Raw genomic sequence first — 21,035 nt, forward strand, 5'->3', positions numbered from 1 at the left:
GACAAGGTGTCTTTTATCATTGTTATTATTCAAACTTTTAAAAAAATATATTCAGAATATTATTCAATGTTTTAGAGCTAAAAAAGATGAAGGAAGAAGAGAAAATCCTTCTTTTATTTTATACTAATTGACCACCAGAGAGTCTCACTGAATTTTAAAGCAATGAAACAATTAATAAAATTAAATATGTTTTATGTAATTATTTTGAAATAATTATTAATTAAATTTATGTTATCAATGGCATTTGTATTATTAATAATAGTATTTAACTATTAATAAAATATATTAATTTGTAATTTTGGAGATTCCTGGAAAATTGTTGCTGATTTATTTTCTCATCTTATGAGACACACTGCTCTTTTAACAACAGTTCACTGATATTGTTTTGGGAAAAGTTTCCCTCAAAAATACTCATTAAAATAATTAGATTTTCTGCCGTTTTTATTGTTGCTGCTTTGCAATTTTGGAATTTTATTTAAATTCGTGAAAGCATGTGTGCATGTGTGTGTTCCCCCTCTGTACAGATCAGTCTACACATTAGAAAAAAAACACATAATTGCAGCTGAAGATATGACTTCTCTTATATTCAGGAAATGTACCTTTGTAAAGATAAATAGCACATCAATAACTCTACATGTAATTGAACAATTTATTCATAGTCAGAGGAAAATTCGAAAACATAGTATGTTATTTATGTGCAAAATGTATTGTGGACAATCACTGTTTTCAAAACATAATACTACCAATAATTAATGACTATGTAGCAAATAAATTAGTATTCAAACTGAACGCATATAAAATCCATACAACAGAATGCTGACAAAGGATGACATATTGATAATAACAACAAAATTGGCATGACGTCTGAACCAGTGTATTGTGTAATACAATGGGAGATCAGGAAATCACGTGAATGTGTGAGACAATCTGTGTTTGTGTGCCAAGGTATTTCACTTCAAAACTTACATACCTTCCTGTACTGCCGTGGCAGTGTAGATGTGTGTGAGACAGCTCTGTGTCTGGATAGTAGTTTATGCCGTTTGAGATTCAGTTAAGTCATCATATGTGTGTGCGTGTGTGTGTGCGTGTGTGTGAGCCGTAAAGCAATGGTGGCCTCCTCGCAGTGTTCCCTCCTGGTGCATTACACTTGACACATGGTCCACATGTGTGCGCACAAACAAACTCTCACACACACAGTCTCACTCTCACACACAAATACCTATGTCCTCACTTTCTCAAACATTAAAATAACAATGAAATAGAATTTCAGAGAAAAAAATATCCCTGCTGTGAAAATCGTGCACACAGGTGCAAGATGAAAGTTAATGCTAACTTCAATCACTGGGAACAAAAGAGCTTTTTTTTTTCAGTTCTTATCTATGCTATAACTGGACTGGCAGATGTGACTATAGCCTTGATCCTGAATTCCTCACTATAGAAAGTAAGATTACCATTGTTTTAAACTCATTTCCATGTCAGATAGTAGAAAATGACAATAAATCATTCTTAAAGGAAAAAAAAGAAAATCATTGCTGAAACCCTTCCAAATCGACAAATCTGATGATTTCAAAATTTCCTTTGTGTTCACCCATCCTGTCTGTTTAAATGGATGCCTGTATGGTTTCTAACAGGTGTTCTTATGCAGCTGATATGTATGAGCGACAATTAATAGACACTATAATTACCAGAGCTACTCTGGAAACCTCAAAGAAGCAAAAGTATAGTAATATATTAAGAGAAAGATGCAGTATGAGGGCAACAATGTACTGTGTAACTCTCATTGTAAAACCAGTCAGCCAACTAGCACATTATCCACTGCAGCTGAAGTGGTGATTGGTCTGTCAAAGTCCAGCTTACATCAGCTTTCATCAACAAGCCATAAGAGTTTATTTTTGTGTTATTTTACTCTTTGACTTTCACAGATATATTACTTTTCATGTTGATGAATCTGAGTTAAGTCTGCCCTCGGGAGCTCTTCGGGTTGATCCGGTAATGCGTGCTGCCGTTTGTAAGCCCATTGTTTGACATTGCGCTGTCAGCTGATCGCACAGGCTTAGTCAGTGGAATTGTCAAGTAATGAAGAAATTTCATTCCTACTGTTTTTCTCTATGAAGGCACTTATTTTGCTCATATATGAGTGGAAACAAAATACATTCCATACATTCTTTGACCCATGTGCTCGCATTTAGCAAATGATTTTGCAGACAGCCAGTATAGATGCATGTAAGGACTCTTGTTTGAGAATCTAAATGGCAATTCTTCTCAAATGTATAATATAATTCAATGGGGTGTTGCTGGAGATTCATAGAAATACTTTGTGAAGAAGGGCTGTTTTACCTCAAGTGATTTCAATTACTATGACTCTCCAACGCAACACGGGGTTAAATGAGGTTATAAACTATGACACTGTAGGATTGTTATTTCCATAACAAAACCTCAGCATGTTACCCAGATTTTTTGCTGCTGTTCTGTTATTTCTGTCCATTAAACAATACAACACAATGGAATGTCTAACATGTGAAGTGCAATTTCATTTTACTGTTAAAAACAGAATGTTTATGAGAAACCAGGGGAATGCAGACAAGGAATTATTCGAGGTGTGTCCATTTAAGAGGATTTTAACAAGTATAATTTTAGAGTGGGTTATAAGGCTAATTATCTAAAAGTAAACATAACATGCCTTTCCATTTCTCCTGGATATTTTTTTTTTTCTTTTCTTTAAATGTGGCAGCTTTCCTCTTTGTTCAGCATACAGAGTAAATTGCTCTGGCTTTTTTGTTTTATCTGCACCTCACTCGTATTTTTGAGCTACCTGTTTGAAGTGAATATGTGTGACATTTGGGCATGGCACAGTGTGAACAGACAGGCCATCATTGGGACGGGGCTGTCGGCTGTTTGTTTAATGCCCTGCCTACTGTGAAAGTCTCCCTGAAACAGGCGCAGTAAATATCCCCATTGATCCAGAGGCAGGGGGCCCTACGATGATGTAGTGGCGAAGAGCCACAGGAGTAAATCTAACCGACAGTAATCCAATCCCATTCTCAAGGCTCTGGGATCTGAGATAGGTGCTTTAAATCCAAAAGTGTGGCTTTTTGCACAATTTCTCTGCCTTTGTTGATGCTGCTTCTCTTGTGTTTTACTTCCATGTCTCAGCTCTAGAGTCAATCCATAGCTTGCTGAGGCGATACGCAAGCTGGTCTTTGTATTTGTTTAAATTCAAAAGCCGGTAATGATGATCCCACAAATTCAGTCTCATGCTCATTCCAAGTCAAATTCCGGCCCACACTAATTTTTGCTTGTCTCAAGCCTGTGCATCCACCTGAAGTACAAACTCCAAAATTAAGAGAGTGTGAAAGGTGTGTGCGCTTGTGTGTGTGATAACACTCCTCAGGTAATCGGTGTTCTCTGCGGATTGTAGAGGGATACACTGGAAACTCTGAAACCCCATTAGGCTGGAATTTCCCTTTGATGGCCAAAAGCTGCCTACCTAGCGCTTGACTGGTTGCTTGGCTGCTCCAGCAAGTGTTAGTTTTCATGCAGGCTCTCAAGATGACAAAGTTACGGACTCCAGATCCCCTGGAATAGGATTGTGTGGTTTACAAATTCAAATTCTTTCCTGTATGGATTGTTGAGAGCTGCTGATGCGTGGTGCACTTTAGTCTGGTGAATCATTTGAATCATTAACAGTTTGGTACAGTGAGGTATCAACAGTTCGGCATTGCTCACCAAAGGAGATGCCTGTGGTTACTAGTTCACATCAGTTCTTTTTAATGCATTTGACTGCATCCAACAGTAGTCAGTGGTTAGCATAACCTACATTTAACGCCACTTGCCACAGAGTGCAAATAGAGTGAGAGGGGTTCAGAAAGTTAAGGAGAACATCACTATTCATTTAAGTCACAGAACCTGTGTTCTAATGGGAATTATTGGAGGGAAAACTTTCAGCTAACTCCTCCATCTTTTATTCCATTCAGCAGAATTGCAAGCAGAGAAAAACCCCTTGACTTTCCTCACTTCTCATAACACTTTTAAATTGATACACCTAGCAGGCCTCTATACTAACAAAGAGGCACTGTATATCCATCTCTGAAAGTCTAACTGGCAGGTCACAAGCAGGTTGGAGGACACTCCTTTTGCCATGTTGTTGAGGTCTAGTCAAGGTGGTGGGTGGGTTTGTGTTGTGTGTGTTAAGTCCTTAAAGAAAGCGGGAAAAAAGAAGCACAGGGAAGGTGGGGGTGTTTTGGAAAATCAATGAATGCGTGGAACATAGTGGTGGTCCACCTGAAAGGGAACACGTCATCAATTAAACAAACTTGACGAACAGGGCCAATTCATCAGAGTGCAGCAAGGATCAGCTATTGGGTTCAGCTTCGACGTGACAAATGCCGGACCTCCTCTGTGTGCCCAAGGTTGCCGATCGATAGAGATCATCATTGTGATGTGGCCTTTTATCTCACAACCTGCTCCCTCAAGCCTTATATTATTCCCAACACAGAGATCTCAAAGGAGGAGGAGGGGTGAGAAGGGCACGAGCCTGATTGTATCTTTTATTCTCAGAACGTATGGGCATTATTTGTTCAGACTGTTTTCATGGCTTTTGATGATCAGCCTTGTCCCGAAGCAGGGAAGTTTTGAGGCTTTTTTATTGGGTTTCGTACCTACTGCTGCAGTTTGTTTTGTCTTGGGATTATTCCTTGGCAGATGAATATCAGTCTGGTTAACACGTCGTTGCCCACTGAGGGATTGAATCGTCTCAACACAAGCCTGCTCCCCCTCAGTAGTACTTATTCAAATGTGTCAAATCCGGCTGAGAGGAAAGCCTCCTGGGTTGCTATTGATCTGTGCCATTATGGAATTCCATGCCAATAAACTGTCATGACTTACTGTAACAGTCCAATGATTAGGCTCCACTTCAGTCACATGACCATGGAGAGCTTCCTCATTATCAGAGGCCATTATGAGAAAATGGAGTTTTGTAATGCAGTTATGCAATGATAAATATTGACTTATTTCAGCTTTAATCGGCTAGTTTAACTGTGTTATTGGTGTATGGGGCCTATAGAGTTGCCAGTAATTGCAGTGATGTTATGTGCACCATGATCCACTCTTTTGACTTTTTTTTAACCCTACTTCTTATGTGCAACCAAATCAGACACACACCAAGTTTAATGTAATGGTTTCTTAAAATAGAACACATAGAGATTTTGAGGTGCACAAACAGAGAGAGTGGGTCACGTTCAAAAGTTGAGAGAGGTTCAGCTGTTTAAAAAGCACTAATTGACATTGAGACACTCAAAATGTAGAAAGGGTCAACAATAAACTTGAAGAAAGTGTTGATGAAGAAACAGATCAATGAAGTGCTTTTATTCTTTGCCATACATAATCTCTGCTACACAGGACAGTGTGCTTAAGGGTTAGGGCTGTGAACAGCATTGTAGAGTTCCTCTGGAATAAACTGAAGAAATGGTAAATATGATAATTTCCATATAATGTGAACATCCTATTATCAAAAAGATTTTGCAGGCAGGTTTTAGACATTTAGTTGCAGTTTCAGTCTATATATGCTAGTCTCCTACATTTCTAGGTCTAAATTTGTGAAATCTGTTCAGTTCCTTGCAAGTGCTGAAACTTTACACCTGGACTGTAGTGTAAAATATGCATGTGGACACTATCGGTTACATGCTTGTAGCCTACTCCAGCTGGGAGAAATTGAGGATATTACAACTCACTCTGTGTTTCACCAGCCAGCCCCAGTTTCCCCACACTGATTTTGACCAGTCTCTGCTATCTGCTGTTCATTAGATGAGATTTCAGCCCTGCTAGTAGCTGCAGGAACGAATAAGGACAAGGCTTGGAAAACTACTACAGCAGTAGCACCTGACAAATATGGCAGGCCAGGCTCTTGTTCTGTTACCACTGAAATTAAATATGTAGCTTAACATGCATCTGTCACCATTTCAACTGCTCAGTTTAGTGAAAATCAGATGTTTGGGTTTTTTTTTTAAATATAGATACGTTTTAGGCATTGCAGAATCAAGTGTTGACTTTACAGTTGGTTCATCTTTCCTTTACTTGCTTGCTCAAGTTATACAGAGAACTAATCGACTATTCTCTGAGGCTAATGTATGATGGGTGTGTTACACAAAAGCATGTAATAATGCATGTAATTTTTTATGTAAGCGATTACAGTGAATATCATTTGTTTTATGTTGATGCAGTGACTAAAAGCAATGGGGAACCAACAGAAGAATGAATTATGCTGAGCACTGAAATTGCCTTGAAGTACATTACAGTGTGCATTAAAATGTAAGAAACCCAGCCTCAGCAGATCCTGCAATACCCTCTTGACTCATACTGTTTTTGATGTGGCCAGATTGTGAACAGCACTTGCTGATGTATGGAATTTGAAGAGTTCAGAGTTGTCACTGTCAGTGATTGACATGATGAGAGGATCAATGTAAAAGCCTTCCTGCCAAGCAATAATCCATCCAAACTGATCACGCTTAAAATTGCCTGAGGGTATTGATTACATGTGCAGGCCCAGAAAACACCGTAAGCACTGTGCAATAACAATCAAGTTGTCTAAGGAGGCTGATTTTTCCCCCTTTCCTCTTTGGCATTGCTTATTCTCTTCAATTCATATAGCTTATAGTGTGCATTAAAAGTGTTTCACTTAAACAGACAGGGGTCAGTATTCCCAATTAGTAAAGGCTTTAGCATGCTGCTTGCAAGCAATTGTAAGCAAATAACGGTGTCAACAGTATGAAAATAAAACAGTGATGTAAAGATGCTACTTCACATTACTTCAAAAATAAAATCTCAGATGTTTTTTCATTGTTGAAGATGATTACAAATCAGTGATTCCCCCAAAAGCAAACCAAAAAAGCTAATGCACAGGACTTAAAAAAATTCTAGTCCAGGTCATAACGTTCCTATAATATTTCATCCTAATTTACAATGACACATTTTAGGTTAGATAGCAATAAAGACAGTACTACATACTTAATGCTGAAGATTTTGCATGCATAGCTCTCCACCAGAAACACTGAGAAGGTTCCACCAATGTTATTATCACATCCTGGACAAGATTACCATTGGACCAAATGGGAAACATCCAATGTATTCCTTAAGATCTCCCTTTCATATTTGTTTTTCAAATTAGTCCATTAAGTCCACTGAGAAATAACGTCTCTCCTACTTTGTACTTGCGGCAGGTTGAGGACCTGGAAGTGATTTTGGCTGTTAGGCACCATATAACCAGCCATGTAATGATGATTCTCACTATGGTTTAAATAAATACTTAAAAGGAAATAAAAAAGAGATATGGTGTGGCAGCAGTTTGCCACCTTAGCAGCCTGCCATATAGTATGTAGGACAAAGCTGTCCATGATCACAGTAGACCATTGCATTACACCTTATCATTTCCTCTGGAGCTGAAACTCAAACTGAGACTCATCAATAATGTACCTATGATCTCCCATTCAGAAGAATCTCAATGGCAGATCAAGCTACTGTAGTATCTCCTCTCCACTCTTCATCTCTACTTCTTCCACACACTTTCTTTAAAGTAATGTCCATACATGTAAATTCACTTTACTGACCACAATCTCCACACTAATGTCCAGGAGTGTTGTTTGCCGCATAGATTTTCCCACTAGTCCAATGCCTAAGATTCATTCTGTCTTTTTTATTAAAACCCACAGTAACAGATGTCTCCATAATGAGCTCTTTTCTTCTGTTGGCTGATAAAATGTCAACTGTTGTCTCTGGACAAAATGATATTCCTGACTATATTGGGTGAGAGATGCTCTTCTATTCAGCTCTCCTACTCTCTAACTGAATTATTAAATACACAGAATCTGGTTAAGCAGTGTACATTTTCCTAAAGGTCAGAAAGTTCATTAACTATGGACTGCCATTGATTGGACCCTTGAGTATTTCTCTGCTTGGTACAAGTTTTCGACCCTGGTTATTGTGTATTGCAACAAGACTACCATTCTATCACTATAGCAAATAAAGTTAACATAAGGTCTATGATGTAAATGTAAGTAAAATACATTGTAAATAAAAGGTTTTTTATCAGAATAAATCAAGTTTTATCACTTACACTTATCAGATTTTATTTCACAGAAGTTATAAAGGTAACAGTTCAAAAGGTTGTCCTTTTTGCCCAACTCAAGGCCACATGCCCCACACCCCACCGGCTGTATCTTTGAACAGAAAAATCCATAATTACTATGACAGCCACAGTATCTGTTTCACAACAGTCCGCTCATGTCAATCAGCATGATGCCGATAAAGATCTGTATTTTGATTGAACGTGTGCAAAACTACTCATACTTTACACAAGCGACTTTGATGTTAAACCATTTGAAATCATATCAGATTCTGCATGACGTAAGAACACCCAATCAACAGAGATGATTTCATAAAGAGGGCTCTTGGGTTTCAGCGTCATAAATAACTCATGGTAATCCCATATTTCTCTGACTTCTCTCATTTGAGCTTGGGATGGAAAGAGGGCAGTTGTGACAAACATTGTTACCGCGGCTGCCAAGCCTTTCTGACCTGGCTTTATGTGTCTCGGCTGCTCTGGTTTCTCTGTGCAAGACCTCATGAGGTGATGTCCCAAGTTATCCATATCCTCACCTATTTTAACCCATTACACACTCTGCATGTACAAAAAATTTCAAGTTCAGCCTTAAGGAAGATTGCAAATACAGTCATGAAATGTGTTTTGAAGTCATTGAGGCAACAGTAACAATTTAACGAGAGAAGAAACCATGATCTTTGTATAATATCCGTACTCTTTCATACTTTAAGTAATGTTGCTGTTTTTGGCTGCCTGTTTTACAGTGATAATAATGTGTGAGGGCGTGTGCATGTGAGTGTGCCGCTCTGAAAGGATTTTTGAAATGGCTTGAATCATAAGTCATGGGTACCCCTGCTGAGACCTCTTCCTACATGTGCAATTTTCCGAAGCCAGCCGCTCGCCAAGCAATAATTATGCTGAAGTTTTCAATTACACTCCTTCCATTTCATTAACAAAAAATGTTTGGCTATTGTATAATTAGATATATGAGCTTACCACCTACATTTAACATAGCCACTACACAGCAGCTTGATGGAAAACAGAGAAGGATTTTAGCATGTGTGCATTTACAGCGGTTTAGTAGTCTACTATAAAGTAAAATCAGCTAGACATTATGCAGCAGGCTTCCCCCTCCTTTTTTTCCATCATTTGCTAAGGTCCTCTAATCTACAAGATGTATACAGACCTATAATTGAGTATCATGAGATGTTTGATGAAGTATGGGAGGTTTTGTTAACATGCAAAGTACACATGTACACTGGCTATCAGTTGTTGGTGCCTATAAATGTATACGTTCCAAGATTAGACATTTGAACCAAGTGTGCCAGTGAGAGATTATTAGTTACCTTAGCCACTGGCATTAAATTAAACTAGGGAAAAAATACCAACCCAAGTAAATATTTATTTTCCATTAAACAACTTTATAGAGTGTTTTGTACTTGGAAACTTAAACTCTGCCTCTCCTCTCTCCCTGTTGCAAAGTATGACCCGTTGATGATATTATATAAAAAATTAAACTGTCCATCATCGTGGCTATCTTGCCATCTTAAGTGGCTGTACCCTGTTACCACACAGGCTTGAGTTTCAGGGCAATGCAATCCAATACAAGCCACAGAAACTCTCCTCAGTCCTGTCATTTTGTCTGTTCCCTTTCACATCCCTCGCAACAGGTTTCCACTGGAGGCCAAGGTTGTTCTCAGTTAAGAGGTATGTGTTGCTGCTTTACCTACATTACCAGAAAACCACAGAGCTTATTGTGACTGAGAGTAACCTAAATCTTTAACTCAGTGTCTATGGCAGTTATTCATCAGTGCATGACTGGCAACTCAAACACAGTTTGGACATTTCTAAATATTTTTTTTTTTTCACCACAAAGTTATTGTTCACTTGAGATGTGGCTGACCTGGTTGTTTGACACCAGTGCATTGCTGATGGACAGCGATGCCTCTATGTGTCTCTGTGATGTCAAAAAGCTGACTGAGACCATGCTGGAGACAAAAAAAAAGGAAAGAAATGTAGGAGGGAAGACTGATCTGATGACGCAGAGATAAAGTCAGCAGGGGACAGAGTTTTAATGAGGCTGGCCTCTCATTGGAGAGATGGCTAGATGTTCAGCTGGGCTGTAAAGTGATCCCAGCCTGATATTCCCCGGCCCTGTGACAGAATTATTAAAAGCTCATCCTCTTAATGCAGCATCCACAGTGTCACCTTTCACAAGTCCTCAGAGACACTCGCCCAATAGCACTGTCTTATTTCCACAGGTAAATTGGCATAGAACAGATGAGTATCCAATCCAACGTTACCAACTGCAACTAGTGACGGTAAGTTGAACCCTCTCACCACAACTTGGAGCATGACTTGCTTTCAGCCACACTTAATGCTCTTTTCTATCTGTCAAAGTTAGACATAAGTATTATGTATATGAGCCCTAATTCCCCATCATTAGTGATACTAATTCCATTACGGTGGTCATCAGTTGCAAAAATGATCTCAAAGTGGTGTCCATTTTTAAGGTAATTTTGATACTAAATGGATTTTGTCTCTTTGTGCATAGGAGCAAGTCCCCTCAAGCCTGTACTAATTACATCCATAATCAAATGCGTTCTGTGCCTCCTTGTTAATGACATTGATCTTTTGGAATATCCAAGCCTATATTCTGTGAGATTATTGGATAAAGTGCAGGGCGAAGTCTGTGTGACCCCAGAAGGAAGACGTCGTTGCAGACATAAGTGGGTATTAAATGGATATAATTGACAGTGACCCTTCCTGGCACTCTGTGCTGCTGAGGCCTCTGGTCCATGGATCATACAGCAGAGGGGATGAATTAGCATGGGTTAGGAATGGGAAAATTAAAATTAAGAAAAGGGAGATGGGCTGAGAGATGGATCAATGTTGAGCCAGTGGGCTTATCAGCTGATAGGGGCCACAGAAGCAGTGATAAAGCTTCACTGATGAGGCTTCACTTATATGATTTAGAAACTTCTGCTCTTAATTTCACACCTTCACCAACTTTACTTCCTCAGATACTTATGTATGTGTATGGCTTTAAATGAATGTTCTCTTCTTTTTATGATTTGCATCAGCAGCCTCATATTCATACTGGTTGGGCATTGACTATGTTTGCTTATTGATCATTCAAAGGTCACAAACTTATAGCCCTAATCCATTGTGATGATGTAGACAGATGATTTGGAATGACATGAATCCAACCTTGCAACATATAATCTGAGTTTCCCCCTCACAATATAAAGGCTAATCGGGTCTTGTACTATGTTTGTAAATGCTCCTAATTGTAGAGCCGAGTATTTCAATTTCTATGACACATTGACCTCTCTTTAGAAGTCTATCTGGCAATCGCTCCACCCATGCACAGGTGGGTCCCATTGTGGTGTGTGTGCTGTTTGGTTTTCTGCTGTACTGTTGGCATGATGAGGGTAATTGGAGTGTTGGTCTGGTGAATCAGTGCCAGCCTGGGTGGGCAGATTGCATATGATGATCATGTTCTGACCAGATGGCTAGCTGGCATCAGGGCTTGGATTGGCTGGATGTGTATATATATGTTTGTGTGTGTGTATGTGTGTGTGTGTGTGTGTGTGTGTGTGTGTGTGTGTGTTTGTGTGTGTGTTGGGAGTGGTTAAGTTGGTAGGAATAGCAATTTGTTGCAACCACTCATTTAGATATGTATATTGGAACTCTACACATATACACTCAGAGACAATGGGCATCACACAAGCACAACTTGTACAAACATATTTGTTTTGTAGTGATATTAGTGATTTAAGAAAATTTGTCACATTTACAAATTTTTTTGTACTTAGAATTTTCTTTTTGGTACAACATTCAGTGCCTTAATCTGAATGAATTTAGAAAATATTAAATAAATTAAATATGTTACTCAAATCAACTAATATATAAAAGTAACTAAAACAACCATGTTGCAGAACTGATATTATGTTCAACATATTATCGTCATCATGGCCAATTAACTGAGTGGGACAACAATGTTATTTTCTTTCTTTTTCTTTATTTTTTTGTTGATATTTTTTTTTCAGCTATTTGGCATATTTTGGCAGTTGTGATTGCTAGGAAAATTCTCTCATGCTTACAGCAGCCCCAGGGTCTTTATGCAGGGTGCCGTCAGGAGAAACATCCTCTGTTGGACCCGACAGTGTGACATCTCCCACTGTGTAATATCTGTATCCATCTCTGACTGTTACATTCCATCAGCTGCCTCTCGTTTGCTTTACCCAGACGTTATATGGCATTATACTTCTTGTCAAATGCTACCAACAGCAGGACTTCAACATCTTTGTGAAACATACTCACAAATGCAACAAAAAAGGTAGCCTTCTAGCAATTTGGGGGTGTCAATTATACTTGTGATCAAATATCACAAAAGCACACCTATTCATGAACATGTGGCATTCATGAAGTTGAAACAAGCAGTTTAGGTACTCATGTGAGCCTCACAGAAAAAAGAAAGAGAGGTTTAGGATAAGAATAAGACAAAGTTTTCACATGAGGCCCATTGAGCACTTTTGAGGTGTGTAAACATACATAGCAAATGTATGTAAGCTCTGACTCTTTTTCTTGCACAAGTTTGGTATGATTTAGAGTTCTGCCACTGCATCAAAACAGTGGACCACTAGCAGACCACTAGCAGACCACATTGCGGTGGCCAGTCTCATGTTCTTGTCTAAAATCCAAGCCACTTGGAAATGTATTACTTTAGAAGATGACAAATGGCTCCAGCAAAGTTTTGCACATGCGGCCGGATAAAGTTTATCTTTAGGGCATGTGCAGCTGCCAACAGCACTTCCAGAAAACTTTAATCTTTCCTTTCAGAGGCTCACTTCCTATTTCTGCGCAGGGGACTTGATGGGAGGCAGACTGGGGGTGTTTTGACACCCGTCTGAGGAAACGATCGCAGTGAGTGGGCCTGCTGCTGCCGCTGCTGTAGCAGTGCAGCTTGTCTACTGTGGTTCCCGCTGGCTGTTTCTCTGTGACTTGCACCCTGGCTACTTAATTAGAGCTTTAAGTTGGGGGGAAAAGAACCCAGTCGGAGCAGAGTACTTCTCCTAGTCAGCCAGTCATGTCGCTAACCAACCACAGGAAAGTGCTTTTATTGAGAATAATCCATCAGTGTGATCTGATGAAGTGTTGATAAATGATTAACCTACAGGCTACATGATAAGCAACTTAATAAATGTTACAGATATGTGATCCTCGTGCAGGTAGATATTACATGGGGTTGAGTCGCTCGCCCTCACACGTCAGCGAGGGCAAACATCATTACAGCAATGCTGTACCGCTGCACACCAAACAAATAAATTAAAAAAGCATGGAGCAAAGCAAACTGGCAACAGTAAACACTATTGATGTGGCCGGCAGATTTCATTACAACACTCTGCTGTTTCAACTAATGACTAACTTCTTCAGCAAAATCTAACATTGTGAGAGCAGCAGCAGCAGAGGGAGAGAGAGAGAGAGAGAAAGAGAGAGAGAGGGAGGGAGCATTACTGGCGTTGCTGTCAGTAGAGGGCTCAGGCCAAGTGGGAAAACGTCCGCACTGTCAATGGGAAGGAGGGCTTGATGTTGCAATGATAGGCCTCTGTAATGGGCACTTCGAAAGAACAATCAGTGCCTTCTGTGAATCATATAGCCTGGCATGTAATTCATGTTTGCGTCTGTGAATTTGTGCCAGCGCATGAGAACAAAAACTATTTGTAGTTTGTAGAAACTAAGCTAAAGGTTATGCATGTCTTTTTATGAGTCGCAGCATTGTGGCTCATAGTCTGACTCATAGATCATGACATTTTTTGGGGCTGTTTTTCTATTTTTTTTTTTTTTTCATTTTTTGGGGGGGGCTTGTTTGCTTTATAGAGTCGTTATTTTTATGCAAAGAATTTCCTGTTACATGACTTTGTTGTTTTATTGTCAGATATTTTGTTGCAGGGACACTCCGGGGAGTATTATGTGTATTTATACAATCATAATGTTATATTGGGAACATTTTGAGCTTGTTAGGGTTGATGTTAAAATCGCTCACCACCTGTATGTCACTGCCCATGCATCAGATGCTTGCTGGTGAAAGTCTCATCTTACTGGGCCAGTGCCAACACAAAACAGTGATTTTACACCTCCCAAGTTAAGTATTTTACTTTTTTTTTTCCTTTTGTATTGTGTATGGTGTCAACTCCAACTTCATAATGTTTCTAGGATAATTTAATAGTATCCGTGGCATAGATTTTCATGAATAAGCAATCAATGACATAATATGTTTGGCATCAACTGAACAAAAGATGGAGGACTGCAATTAAATGGATCGTGTCTTTCCCTTCTGTTTGGCCAAAAAGAAAGAAAGAGATTCTCTAAAGCTAAACCCCCCTTCTCTTCCTACCAGATTAAAAATTCATAAGATTTATTGAATTAGTGAGGAAATCCCAAAATATATGCAATTTGATCAAGCGGGGATTAAAAGTGTCATTGTGCTTGTCAATAAGGGTTGGTGGCGATGTGGCAGTATCACATTGACTCCTGCGTATTAATACTCAGTGTCCTATTGGGCTATCAGCTGATTGTTTGGAATGTAAATGATGCTGCTGATGGCTCCGGTGACTGATGGCTTAAATTCCAATTAATCAATTGCTTCATCAGTTTCCCTAATTCAGATCAAATATCTCCTGAGTGCACACTCTTCTTTCAGTGGTATTAGAAGAAATAAATGCTCCCGAAGTAATTTTCATCAATCTCGTGTACATGCCAATATCCCTCACAAGCCCGGTCCAGGTTGAAGACTTAATGTCTTAAGTGTGTCGATGTGTGAGTGTGTGTGTGTTGGAGAGGGATTTGCATATTCAGATGGTAAGGAAGGAGAGAATAGGCTCAGATATTTGTGGGTAAATGTTTTTAATCGAAACTATATTTTATTTCACAGGTATTTTTGGTCGTAATTAAGTCTGTAAGTCAACAAACTTAAATATTTTAAACATTCAAGCTCTGATTCACACATGCAAAGTCTTCTTTTTGCTGGATGCCAGACCATGCATTCAGCCACCTTTGTCAGCAAGCATATAAGCACACTATACCCTCAGGCTGCCTGATATTCCACCGCTCTAAGGCGGTTATGACAGGTCATAAGATCCCACCTGTAAGGAAACCAACCAACCGCACTGAATGAAGCTGACGTGAGCCGGCCTTTTGTACCGTTGGCCTATACATATCGCGGCATCTCAAAACCCAAGCTGCCATGGAAGGCCTCACTGTACGATAAGCCTTGTCAATTATACAAAATAAAATCAACTATTCATAAGTAGGCTGTAATAGGATATTGGCTGACAGATTTAATAATTCAGTTTTGCTGAGGCTTAACTGGTATTAGTTTGTAGCTAATGGTTGCCTTTGTAAAAAATTCATTGAAGACAATGCTGGAGTGAGAAGATACACATAATTATGCCTACTTCATTTACTTTAGCCCCCCTGCAATTTAAAAGCGACTTCTTAAGAGTCCTCGACTGCTTAAGCATGCAGAAGCAAAGGTACTGTAATTTGATTTATGAATTTGATCCCACCCACCCCCTAATTTAATTCATCAATGTTTCAGAAGGAGCAATTATGCATTGTGCTACAGCTCTTCATTGCTCTATTATCCAGCCTGAATATCTTTGTCAGAGGGTGTGTAATGGTATTGCTAAATATTCCATAATGGCTAGACAGGGCCTTGTCCCTCACACCCATTATTAGTGTGTCCTTCTACTCAAATTGAACTTCTTTTTTTTTTTGAATAATAGCTTTTGACAACAGCAGATAACAAGGACATGACTCAAGTTTAAGAGGCTGTGCAGAGCTATGCTTTGTGCTTTTGGATTTCGGATGTGTATAATTTTTTTCTGATCTTTTGTTTCATGGTAAGAACAAATATGCCATTTGCCAAACTAAAAGCGTTGTTTGATGTGGCCTCTGCCTGCTGGTGTATGGGCTGTAGTGGGCATGCATAATTTTAGTGATCCATCTTACATAGTGTTTTAATTTGCTCACAGATGAATAATGGCAACCAAATTATTTTTAGCAATAGGATCAGAGCAGAAATGAAATATTTTTGTGACTATGGCTCAATTCATCCATTCATGCAATTATTTCCATTTATTTTTGTCTTTATGCATTTGCTTGATGTCTCTGCATTGCTTCTCACTTTCAGTTTCCAAAAAAAGAAGAGAGAAAAGAGCTTAATGGTGAGCAAAAAAAAAAATGTGTCTGTTTGTTTGAAATACATCTAACACATCTAAATTATCTGGGCATGAGCGGGTGGCCAACAAGAAGTTGCAATCTGACTTCAAAGAACAAGCAGCAATGTATAACCCTCCTACCCCCCACCCCCACCCACCCAACCACCTCCACCACCCCTCGACAAATGCTCAGTGGTCGTGAACTACATCGATCTGGGGTATAATTCTCTATGAAATTGATGGATGAGGGCAGCCATTGACAGAAAGGGTAAAGACCACTTTGAGATGTCCCCTGTGAATAAGTATGATGGAAAATAGATTGTTGAAGAAGATTTATGTTTGTTCTCCACTGCCACAGGAGAAGGCCCTCCACCCCCAACCACCCCCCGCCCTCCGTACCCACCCCAGCTCTGACCAATCAAACATGTCATTGTGGTCAGATTAAACTCACTGGCTCTATTCAGCTGCCAACGTTGAGACGATTAGCTCATTCTCAATATGCAACAAGACAGAAGATGCTTTTTTTCATGGGGACACATGCTGTCTCATTATCAGATATGAGCAGTGAACTAGTAGGGAAACTGCTTAAAACTTCCATAATGATCTCCTTAAAGAAAAAACATCTAAAAGATACAAATAATTTTATTAAACAAAGAGCAATAATTTATGTTCCGTTATAGATATTTCACCAACTACGAGTTAATGATAGGCTACTAGTTTTAATAGTGAACAGGCATTAATTAATCAACAGTAATAATTGATTTTTATCCTGATTTAAAGGATTAGTATGTTTCTGTAGTTTATTCAAATATAGTAGCTTTTCAGGTGGATTTTCCTTTTACCATAGGCAGGTACAGCCTTCCATTTGCAGCCTTGTAGATGTGTGTCTACTTTGTCTTTTTTCTCCAACCTTACCTTACCTATTCCCATACAGCTTTTTTTTCAGTCGGTCCAGTGGAGATGCTGCATTTCACTGAGCAGAAAAGGCATTCACCAGCTGAGCTCAGTGAATGTGTGTACAGTATGTCTAGCTCCTGTCCTGGCTCCTCTGTGGTGTAGTATTGTTTGGCTGCCAGCAGTGTAATCAGATAATACCACTGAGAGGTCAAAAGCACTGCAAGCTTTAGCTTCATATTTCTGTCACCTTTTACAAAAGCAACCAAAAGAGCTCTTACAAAAAGTATCTGCACCCCACTGTAGCTACAAATAAGTGAACTTTGAAAACTCTTTTTTTTTTTTTTTTTTTTAAGGATTTTTTATGGTAACTGAATCTTGAAACATGCATTTTTTTTACTTGCAGAGACTAACAAAAGATACTGTACAAGAACTTATGTTTCTGCTTTAGTCCTGCTTTCTAGCTTTATATACTTGCAGGTCCTATCTGATTATTAGTTGCTGGTTGGTTGTGTGAAAGACTTCATGCTTAGTCAAGAGTCTTGTATAAGCCAAAAAAAAAAGGGGTGTGAAGTACTATAGTGGGCATTATGGTACCAACTTAAAGCCTGTATATTGTACTGTACTGTACTTCCACAGAATATGCAGATGTGCAGTGGATGAACATGCTTTTTCTTACTTGACTAATGAAGCATAACATTAGTTCAGGCAGCGCACTGAAGTCTCACTTTCATTTTCTGGCTGGCATCAGCTGTTTCCAATATGCTTCACAATCATTGGCTCATTCACAGCTGTGTGGCTAATAACATACAATCATATTCATGCAGCTGTGTGGCGCAGACATTATAACCTGACACTGCTACTCTGCTGATTACGATCATGCCTGTGCCATTTGTTGCCGCAGCTCCCTCCACCATCCTTACCTCCTCCTCATATTTTGTATTGTTGATTTAACAAAGATTAATATTGTGTATATGTTTCTTAAGAGGGTTTATCCCCTCAGCAGAATCCTGGCCACTGCTGGGATTCTTTGAGAGCTCCTTTAAAAAGCCTTTTCCACCAAACTGAACTGTTTAACCATTTTGGATGTTGACTGCATAATGGTTAATTCAGCTCAGTGCAGGAATTAAAATTTTGTTGTGATGATGCAACATTTAACCAGTCCAGTATTCTATTTTGGATGATTCCATACCTCACAATTTCCCTCCAGCTCCAACATCCAGTGCCAGTACAGGAAGTAGTGCTATATACACTATTTAGCAAGGCAGAAAGTAAGCATGTGGAGGTCAGGGTGGTAATGGGCATGTAGTTAATGTTTGCCTTTAACCACTTTCCCCCACCTTTATCTTATTGTTAAGTGTTTTAGTTGCAGAACCCTAATTATACTTTAACCATGGTTTATTTGACATATATGACAATCTTTTCTTTACCTTAACTGTACTGTAGTTACCATGCACATATACTATCTTGCAGAAAGAAGAATTAAAAAAAAAAAACAACTTCAGCATTGGACTTAACAAAAACGAAACAAGCAAAACAAAAACAATGTCACTGAACATAATTTGGTGTATTGCATAATCACCCAACATCAACAACAGTCATATAACATCACCTCCCCCACCAAACATACTTTATCCATCACATCATCTTTTTGTCATGGACTACAGAAATCCTTAAATAGTTCATGTCCCCGAGACACAATCTGTGTTCCAGACTTCATGATCGTTTTACTCATTTTATTTCCTTGAAAAGCCTTGACATTGTTATTATTATTTGGAGGAACCAGCAGTGCACATTTACAAAACATATTTTCTGTAATCAAACTGTAGTTAGAGGGTAAGTGAGGGAAATCTAGAACAAGCATGATGTCCATGTTTAACCTTTTGGTGTCATGATCAGCGTCTTGTGTGGGCTCTGCCTGTAGCCCCTTCCCATGATGCTCTGCTGGTAGGGGTCCTCTCCTTTTGTAGCCTTTATTTACATGATCCTCTTATGAAAACATCACCTTTGGCTTCCCAGAGAGTTGAAACAGGATAAAACTAGTATCAATTAGGCCGAGAAAAAAATCTTCCTACAAACGATGTATCCACAACTTCAGACCTCAGTGGGTCTCGCTTTCATCGGGTTGCCAGAGGGTAAAGAGGTCTCTCTTTTGTTTATGTTTGATTTGGCAGCCATTGCCAAGCATCATTTGTTGTCAGTAGAACAAGGGGACAATGAGGAGTTTACCTTTCTCATTTTATTGAAATAGTTTGCTGCAGTGAGCTCATTTTCCTTTCATGGTAAGCGTCTAAGTGGAAGGAAGGAGAAATACTGCAAGACCTTGAATGATAAAACATCAAAAAACATTGACAGAAAATTGACCCTGTCAAACACACACAGAACCAATTTCCATAATGCATGACCTGTAATTACTGATGAGGTCAGAGTGGATGTTAAAAGGCCTGTGTATCTGCATGACCTGACCAGTAATCGGATGTATTCCAAATTAGAGTGTTAATAAGAAAAGCTGTTTGATTTCTTACTCTAAATATTTTGTTTGATTATTTTAATAAGTGCATAACCATCTGTCACAAATGTGTTAAGAAAAGACCTTAAACATATTGGGCCTCATTCACAAACAGTGCATACACACAAAGCTGTGCTTAAACCATGCATACAAATGTTTTAAGCTAAAATCTGGGATTCATCAATATGTTCTTACCTTAATTTGTTCTCACTCTGTGAACAAATTTAGAACTCACTTAAACCATGTGCATGCACAAATCATAAACATCCCACAGTCTTAAAAAATGATGTAGACAATTTTTATTCAATGTAAACAGTATAATAGAACCATTATTATTTAAAAATGATTGGGCCTAAATATGCAATATTTAAAAATGTGAAACTGCTAATAATACACAATGTATTTAGCTACTAATTACAAAATTAATAGCTAAGACATAATCCATAAATCATCATCATACATTTTATGAAGTTACTGATATATCAAAATTGTCCCACTTTTAGATGACAATAGCTTATATATCAGAAATTCCATATTGGAATGTTACAGCGATTAATTTCCCCCATCCGATTTGGCTGTGATATATGCAGCTGGTTAACCAGCAGCCTGCTCAGTGTCCTCACAGCCTGACAGTTCAGTAGTGGCACAGGGAGGGGCGCTCTGCTGTCAGCACATCACGTGTGAAACATGATGCACACCTGGCACAGCAGTAGGGATTTATTTAGATCAATTCCACAGATCTACACTTACCAACTTTTTATGCAACAGGTATGCAGGCTGTATACAGGATTCACAATCTGGCTCCAAACAGTTTTTCTACATTTTTTACCATCATAGTCCTCTTTGCAAAGAGTGACAGCTCTTTCCACTGCTGCTCTGCTCCAACAGAGCTTTCCTTAGTTAGAGAAATGTGGGCGGGGAGGTATGCTAATTACCTGTCCGCCTGTCAATTTAGAATGATTCTGATTCACTAACATACACACGGTGGTAAGTACAAAATTGGCCGATGCGCACATGTCATGAATCCAACGGTAATTTTGTGTCCACACTTATTTTGTGCACAAAGGAAGAACATTTCTACGCACATATTAGTGAATGAGGCCCATTGCTACTAAAATATCTCTTTGACAGCTTCTAACTGAGATTGATGGTATGTTAAAGCTTATCATCCTTTCATTATTTCACATCTTCCGCAAATGTGTGTGTGTCTGTGTGTTCTTGGATAGCTATGTCTCAGAGGTTCACAGAGATAAACAAAAGATGAAATACACTGACATATTCCCATCTCATAAAGTTGTTGCCTTTTTACACATCA

Source organism: Thunnus maccoyii, chromosome 10 (assembly GCF_910596095.1).
Source record: "Thunnus maccoyii chromosome 10, fThuMac1.1, whole genome shotgun sequence".
NCBI lineage: Eukaryota > Metazoa > Chordata > Actinopteri > Scombriformes > Scombridae > Thunnus > Thunnus maccoyii.